The following is an 8,813-nucleotide window of genomic DNA, read 5'->3' as shown; positions in this document are numbered from 1 at the left end:
ATTCTTGATTATGCCTTTGAATAACATGTAATTGTTGAGACAATTTCGCCATTTGTGTGGTTAACTGCTCAATCTGTTGTGTCAAAATTTGATTTTGAGCCAATAATGTATCTCCATCCTTTCTTCCGAGTACTTCGTCCATCATACTGGTCTTGAGAATCTGTTGATGCCAATCCATTAATAATCCTCGTTGCTTGTTCGACATCAAGAGTCATCATTGTGCCACCAGCTGCGGCATCTAAGAACATCTTCATATCAAATTTGAGACCATTAATGAATATGCTCAGTTGAGCAATGTCTTCAAACCCATGATTTGGGCATTTTCTCAATATCATCTTAAATCTTTCCCATGTCTCACAAAAAGACTCCTCTGCTCCTTGTCTGAACATAGATATTTCAGACTTAGCTTTAATGTAGCGAGAGATTGGAAAAAATCTTTGCAGAAATTTTTCTTCTACATCCTCCCAGCTCGTGAGGCTCTGATTTGGAAGTGAACTAAGCAAATCCTTAGCCTTTCCTGCCAATGAAAAAGGAAATAAGCGCATACAAACATTATCAACATCATCTGATTCAAAGCCCATTATTCCCACCAATTCATAAAATGTATTCAAATGTGAATATGGATCTTCATGCTCCATTGCTATGAATTGATGGGCACCGATAAGAGTGAGAAAATTGGGATTTATTTCCAAGGCCTTATCAGTAACCGGTATTGCGATATTAGAATAATGCCTTGGTCCTTGGTACATGACATAATCTCCAAGTGTCTTCTTGGCTTGTTCTTCTACCATATTGCTTTTTTAGTGGGAAAGAAAAAAATAGAGTATATTTTTATTTTATTTTATATTTTGAATTTTTTTAAAAAATAAACAGAAATTTAAATTGCTAACTAAAATAAAATTAATAACTGCCTAAACTATAAATTAAAACTTAAAAATAAAATAAAACAAAAACAAAACTCTAAAATGACACTAAGAAAATAAAACAAAACTATTCAGAAAAGAAAAAAATATATAAAATAAAAACTAAAAACAGAATAAAAGAAAACAATAAAAATAAGAAATAATGTACTTAAAATTAATAAATAAATACTAAGAATAAGATAAAAACAAAATAAAATAAAGCTAAAACAAAATAAAACAAAAAATTATAATTATAATTGTAAAAAACTAACCAACTTACTTAAAATACTACCTAACGTAAAAATAAAAACTAAAACTAGTAATGATAAATAAATAAAACAACTAAATAAAAACTACCTAAACCTAAATAAAACTACGTAATTAAACCTAAAAAGAACTAAAATAAAATATAATAAAATCAAAACAAAATCAAAAGAAATATCAAAATAAATCTGAAAATAAATAGAAACAAATAAAATCAAAATAAGAATTAAAATAATAGCAGCAAATCAGCAAATTAAAATAAAATCTAATAAACTAAAAACAAATTTGTTTAAAATAAAATAAAAACAGTAAATAATATAAACACAAAATTTAAAGAATTCAAAACAATTAAAATATTCACAATATTTAGAGAAATTATACTCAACAAATCAAACCTGTTCCCCGGCAACAGCGCCAAAAACTTGATGTCAATATTAAGTTCTTTGATTGAAATTGATGCCCGTATAAAAATCATTTATATCGATTCCTCGCATATAAAATCCTTAAGAATGTTTCCTAACTATCGATCCCTCGCATAATTATAAGAACAACTTAGAACGAAGCTCAGACGTTAATAGCAATTAACATTTCAAGTCTATTCCTAGCACTCAAATATACTAAGTATTGTTGTTTAGGTCCAAACCCTAAAAATACCTGCCGGTCAGATTTAAGATTCTCAATTTGTCACAGAAAATTAAAAGTAAAACAACAATACCAATAATCAATCAAGAACTGAATATTAATATATAAAATATCACATCAATACATAAGAGTTTGAGCAAATTACTCCAAATCCCAAGGGGTAGAATTAGCCACGCATACTTCTTGATGGAAGAGGCCCAAGCACAAGCCCACATGCAAGCCCACCAAAGGGTAGATTTGGGCCAACCATAGAGCTATGGCCAAGAGGATCCAAGAAGACGTTCTTTTACATGTTCAAATGCCATAAACTCTAGTGTAGAGTAGACTTTAATTTCTTGTCAAAATTAGCATAGGAACTTTATTTGTAATTTTCTTAGAATTAATTTTGGCACCTAAAACACCAACCTAGGTAAACTTAGAGTTTCTAAAAAAACCTCTAAATTTACCAAGGCCGGTCTAGAAAGCCCATGGAGGGGGTGAGCATAAAAACTAGACACACCCCTCCCCATGTGCTCATTTGTGCACCCATGTGCCATGTGCACCCATGTGCTTCACATTTACATTTCATTTGGCTAGCATTAGGGTTGCATTATGGTCCTCCTTAGCCTATAAAAGGAGGAGCCTACACCTTGTATTTGCAAGTTTATTGTGAGTAAAGTTATGCTGCCATTTTGTGCCAAGCTTTGCTTCTCCCTAGAACTCTAGGCTCTAAACTTCACATCCTTCACCTTTCCTTGGGCTGGCCGAACCTCCCTATAATCATACCTATCATGCACCTTCAAGATCAACACCACTCTTAGGAGGATCTTGCTCACACACCTTCATAGCTTCCGCACCATTTTCTTACATGATTCAAGAAGACCTTCATGAAATTTGCCATCATTTGGTATCATGAGCTTGGGTTCTTCAAGATGAGTTGCTTTTGGTCTTTTCATTTCTAGTTCTTCTTTATTTCATGTTGTTCATCTTATTTCTATAATTGTCTTGCTGTTTTTTGCATTTTAATTTGTTTTGGTGTGCTTTTTGGAAGATCCAACCGAAGCACTTTTGTTCAATTGATCTTGAACAATTTCTTGTGCAATTTGTGATAGGATTCCATACACCTTTGAGTTGTTGTTTTCTTTTAGGCTTTTGAGTCTTTATTGCTTTCTTATTTGGTTCATATTATGCTTTTGAGTCTTTAATTTCTGAATCCATATATGTTTTTTCAAGTCATGTTCATCCCCAATGTCAACAATTCTTAGTAGTCCTTTATTTTGCTTGATTGTTTCTTGATTTTGGGTATCTTTAATTGCTTTGAATCTGTTGTTCTTTGATCTTTTGGTGCCTTTTTAATTTTAGTTTGAGTTCCTATTTGTGTTTAGATCCTACACAAATTCTATTTCACAAATTCTATTGTGTTTAAATTTTGGTATCTTGCTATTTTTGTTTCCAGTTTCCAGAATCCCCTGTTTCAAATTTTTTGTGCTGGCTGTTTTGTTCCAGAAAAATATTTTCACTCATAGGAAAATTTTGATTCTCTGGAATATGCAAGTTTGAAGTGTTATAGAAAGGACAAAAAAAGAATTAGTCCAAAAGAATCAACAGAAAAAAAATGATAAATCTTTTAAAATCAATGTGCAAATCTGAGGCGCTACAGCTGGCGTAACTGAACACCAAAATTGCAAACTTTATTAAAAAAAATTGGTGCATGCGTTTTGAGTGATTCCAAAGCCAGATTTTAGCTAAGATCTTGAATATCTTGCATATCAAATTTCAGAATCATATCTTAAAAACACAGCTCAGCATAAATTGGGGAAAAACACGTTTCTGGTCCACAACATTTTTCCAGTGGTGCTGTTTTTTTTTATTTGGTCATCTAATTCTAGTGCTATTCTTAGGATTCTTTTGTGTTCCTACCTTTATTTTGGTACCTTTTATTTGCTTGCTTAATATTTCTTGGACCTCTTTCTAGTTGTCATAATCTAACTCCTTTTGGTGGTACTGTTTTATTCAATTAAATTGTTTCTTGCTTTTGTTCTTTGACCTCTAATTTGGTGCTGGAATTTATTCTCCTTTGGTGCTTATGTGAATGGAAACTTGAGTTGGGTACGGTTTAGTCCTTTGATAGGTGCTGGAATTGGAGAATTAAGACCTTCTTTCTAAGGGGAAACAAAGGCAAGGCAGAAGCAAACTTTCTAAAAAAGAAACACTACACACAATTGGAAGGCAAACAAGCAAAGACAACAAAGGAAGTGCCACTAGCAAAAAAAGAGGATCAACAAAGGGAGTTTTTCTTAATTTCTTTGCAACTTAGTTTGTGTTAATTACCTCTTAATTACGTTTTAGACGGTGAGTGTGTCTTTAAGGGTTCCAAGTGTCCAAGAAGCCTCACCTAGGACCGACTAGTATAGAATTCTTAATTAGCAATTGTTAATTGTTTGTAATTGTTTTTCTATTGCTTAGTTAGTGACGCTTTGCATGGTTATTTTGTTAAGTTTGTGTTAAACCGACTAGCTTTGTTGATTAGCTTGCATTGTTTTCTTTCATTGAAAATTTGATTTCTCAACTTAATTGTGTTCTAAGTGGTTTACTAAGAGAAAGTTTTGTGTGAAGACATTGAGGGATAGTTTTTGGCTAAGGCAAAGGCTTGGTATTTAAGTAGTCCTTTGTGACTCACCTCCCTTACCTGGAAAACTACCTTCTTTGACTTTCCTAAGTTTTCTCAAGGTAAAATACTTGTATGGAAGTGAATTAAAATCTTTAAAAACTCTTTTGAAAGAAGCTTCACAAACTGTGCAATCAATTGCTTATAGACAATTGGAGAGTGAGACTAAACTTAATGTTTTGACTAAAGCAAAGAATGAGAATTCTCAATTTTCAAAAAAATTACATTCTCATGCATCTAGCTCTAAATATCATGATTATCTTGGGGAAGAAAGTCTTAGGAAAAATGAATATCATCAACAATTCCCTAGGAGAGCTAGGAAAGAGAGACAAGAAAACCTAACCAAGCATATCTCTCACACTCAAGCTAGAGAAATTCCATGTTTAGAATACCTTGGCCATGATCAATTAGCATCTCAATGTTTCAATGAAAGATCTATGATCTTAAGGGACAAAGATGAGAATAGTAGCCAAGAAAAAGAAGCTAGTGAAAGTGAAGAAAATGTAAAAATAGAAAAGCAAGAGAAAACCCTTGGGAAACAAAAGGCGTGGGAGAAGAGTGTTCCTTCCCACAAGGTCATTCAACAAGAAGGAAAAGTTGAAAATACATTTGAAAATATACCTCTTGTTGAACAACCTAGCCTTACCTTTTGTAAAGGAACACTTGCAAGCCTAGAAAAAAAAGAAAAATCCTTAAAAAAGGCTTGCATAGATAAAAATATAGTAGATTATTTTACATACATGCCAAGATATCACCAAGTGAAGGTCAAGTCATCTATAGGCATCTACAAAGACAATTTTTTATGTGAAGTAGTGCCTAAAGAAACTTGTCATGTCTTATTGAGACAACCTTTGCAACGAATTGAAATTTCCATGAACAAAGGTTGTATCAACGAGACTACCTTCACACATAAAAGAGAAATTCTTCATGAAGGAGAACTCATGGGTCTAATTAGAGTTGATAAAACTCTAGAGCTTTTAAAAGGAAAATTATTATCACCCATGAGAAAAGATGTTCAAAGACATTACCCTAGATACATTCCGTGTTTTAAAAATACATCTAAGGTGATGTCTCATGAACTTTATAATCCTTCACCTTTTGCAAATGATCCTTGGGAAGACATAAGCCTAAATTTCATATTAGATCTTCCTAGGACAACAAAAGGTTTTGATTCCATTTTCATGGACATGGATAAACTCTTCCTTAAAGAAGTGACAAGTCTTCATGATTTCTCTTCAAACTTAGTGTTAGATAGAGCTCCAAAATTTGGAAACCATCATTTGAGGATTCTCTTGGAAAAACTTGCAACTAAGTTGTCCTTTTCAAATTCTTATCATCCTCAAAAGAATGGTCAAAATAAAATTGAAAACATAGCTCTTGTTACTATGCCTAGAGAAATCATGAAAGACAACCACAATTCTTGGGATGAGTATCCTTTTTCTATTGAGCATGCATACAATAGAGTAGTCCACAAGACTACTAATATTTCTACATTTGAAGTTGTATGTGAACATAGTCCTCTTTCTCTTTTTGCGTTGTTACCACTTCCTAAAGGAATTATGCCTAAAGAACAAGTAACCACTATTGAAAATTTTACAAAGCATGAGAGGATTACAGAACACATGCAACCATCAAAAGAGAAATATTGTAAAAAGTTGCCAACAACAAAAGAAAAACAAAAATGGCAACTTCATAAAATTGATTTGTATATAACTGCTTCAACTAACTCATTTGCTTTATTTGATAATTCCCCTAGGTGGACGTTTGATCCGGGAGGGCAAGCATAGTTGAAGAAGCAAGAGGCTGCTGTCCGAGATCAAATCTCTAGATTTGAGGATAGATCTTCTCAAGGAGAAGGAGATGATGGACACCATCCAACCACATCCATTCCCCTAGCCATGAAGAAGAAGAAGCAATGGATTTGAGGACAAATCCTTTTCAAGAGGGAGGGGATGATAGAAGAGGCCCAAGCACAAGCCCACATGCAAGCCCTACAAAGGGTAGATTTGGGTCAACCATAGAGTTATGGCCAAGAGGATCCAAGAAGACGTTCTTTTACATGTTCAAATGCCATAAACTCTAGTGTAGAGTAGACTTTAATTTCTTGTCAAAATTAGCATAGGAACTTTATTTGTAATTTTCTTAGAATTAATTTTGGCACCTAAAACACCAACCTAGGTAAACTTAGAGTTTCTAAAAAAAACCTCTAAATTTACCAAGGCCGGTCTAGAAAGCCCATGGAGGGGGTGAGCATAAAAACTAGATACACCCCTCCCCATGTGCTCATTTGTGCACCCATGTGCCATGTGCACCCATGTGCTTCACATTTACATTTCATTTGGCTAGCATTAGGGTTGCATTATGGTCCTCCTTAGCCTATAAAAGGAGGAGCCTACACCTTGTATTTGCAAGTTTATTGTGAGTAAAGATATGCTGCCATTTTGTGCCAAGCTTTGCTTCTCCCTAGAACTCTAGGCTCTAAACTTCACATCCTTCACCTTTCCTTGGGCTGGCCGAACCTCCCTATAATCATACCTATCATGCACCTTCAAGATCAACACCACTCTTAGGAGGATCTTGCTCACACACCTTCATAGCTTCCGCACCATTTTCTTACATGATTCAAGAAGACCTTCATGAAATTTTCCATCACTTCTAGCACCTTCCATTCTCCCAATTGGGTTACAATTCACTCTATGGTGTTTTCCTCTCAATCCCGCACACTAGGGTTGAACCTCTAGCCCCCTATTTATCCTAATTTTCTAGGGTTAGGTGGCTTGATGTGTCGCGCTAATGGGCTGAGTGATCAAACATAAAAAAAGGCCCAATCTTTATTTGCATCTTTTTCCATTATGGGACCTTCCAACTTTATCTTTTTAGCTCAAATTATTCTCCGTTATTCCAAATCTTCAATCGTCCCTAAAAATCTGCAATTAACACCAAATTTGGGAATAAAATACTCTTATTCAAATAAAGATCATAAAAATGTAAAAAGGTATAAATTCATAAATTAGGGATTATTTTATATGTAAATTAGCAATAAATCCTCATAAGTGTCTATAATTTAATATGAAATATTACTGAAATTAGACACTTATCACTACCACATCAAACAAAAGGAAAAGAAATTATGGTTCAATTAGTTCAATTCCATTTAAAAAAAACATTATTGGTCTATTTCTCTTATTATATTTTAAATATTTTCAAATATAAGTGTTTGACATAAGTACTCCACAATAAATTTATTCTCAACTATCATTCAATATGAACTACCAAGTGATCTTTAAAGTTGTTCAAATGTGTAAGTTAAAATATAATGTTTCAACCTATGGTTATCGTATAAATTACATGAACATCGTACCAAAAAAATGGTCATCGTGCAAATAAAAATAAAATATAATCCTAACACTTGCTTTACATACATAGAGAGACAAGTTATAATAATAAGAGTTGGACGTTTTCCTTGTGACCATGCTTTGATGTCATTTTTAAAAATCTAAAAATCTGCCTGAAATGTCAAGTATCGAAAAGATACACCCTCTCAATAAGATCATAATTCTGTAATGAACTCTCAATATATCTCCTTCTTAAGCTCCCTCATATACACCCCTAATGATGTGAAGACACTAAGATTAACACGAATTCTGCTTCACATACCAAGGAATAACAAAGATGTTCTAAACCTCTTCACTACCATAAACAGTAACTTGGTGCCTAGAATGTGAAAATGTGTAAATTAAAATTAATTCTTCAACCAATATAGTCACAATACAAAATAAATTGTCATCGTACAAAATAAAATATGATCTTACTACCACATTAAAAAAAGAGAAAGAAATGGTGGTTCAATTAGTTCAATTCAATTTGAAAAAACATTATTGGTCTGTTTCTCTTATCTATATTTTGAATATTTTCAAATATAAGTGTTTGACGTAAATACTCGACAATTAATTTATTTTCAACTATCATTCAATATGTACTACCAAGTCATCTTTTAAGTTGTTCATATGTGTAAATTAGAAATTAATGTTTCAACCTAAGGTTATCTTATAAAATAAATGAACATCGTACAAAAAAATTGGTCATCGTACAAAATAAAATATAATGCTAACACGTGCTTTATATAGAGACCTGTTGTGATCAAGAGGGTGACTTAACTATTAACAAATTCAGACAAGTTATAATAATAAGAGTTGGACTTTTTCCTTGTGACCATGCTTTGAAACCATCTTTAAAAATCTAAAAATCTCCCTGCAATGTATAGTATAGTAAGGAGACACCATCTCAATAATATCATATTTTCTGTAATGAACTCTCAATATATCTCCTTCTTAAGCTCCCCCATATACACCCCGGAT

The 8,813-nt window shown here is 32.9% G+C and overlaps 1 pseudogene; it reads left to right on the top strand.

Moving 5' to 3' along the window:
- The first annotated feature begins 303 nt into the window (after positions 1 to 303).
- Positions 304 to 409, top strand: LOC137808881 (small nucleolar RNA R71; annotated as a pseudogene).
- The last annotated feature ends 8,404 nt before the right edge of the window (positions 410 to 8,813 follow it).

This window comes from Phaseolus vulgaris, chromosome 3 (genome assembly GCF_000499845.2).
Source record: "Phaseolus vulgaris cultivar G19833 chromosome 3, P. vulgaris v2.0, whole genome shotgun sequence".
Lineage (NCBI taxonomy): Eukaryota > Viridiplantae > Streptophyta > Magnoliopsida > Fabales > Fabaceae > Phaseolus > Phaseolus vulgaris.
This window is presented reverse-complemented; position numbering and strand designations above follow the sequence as displayed.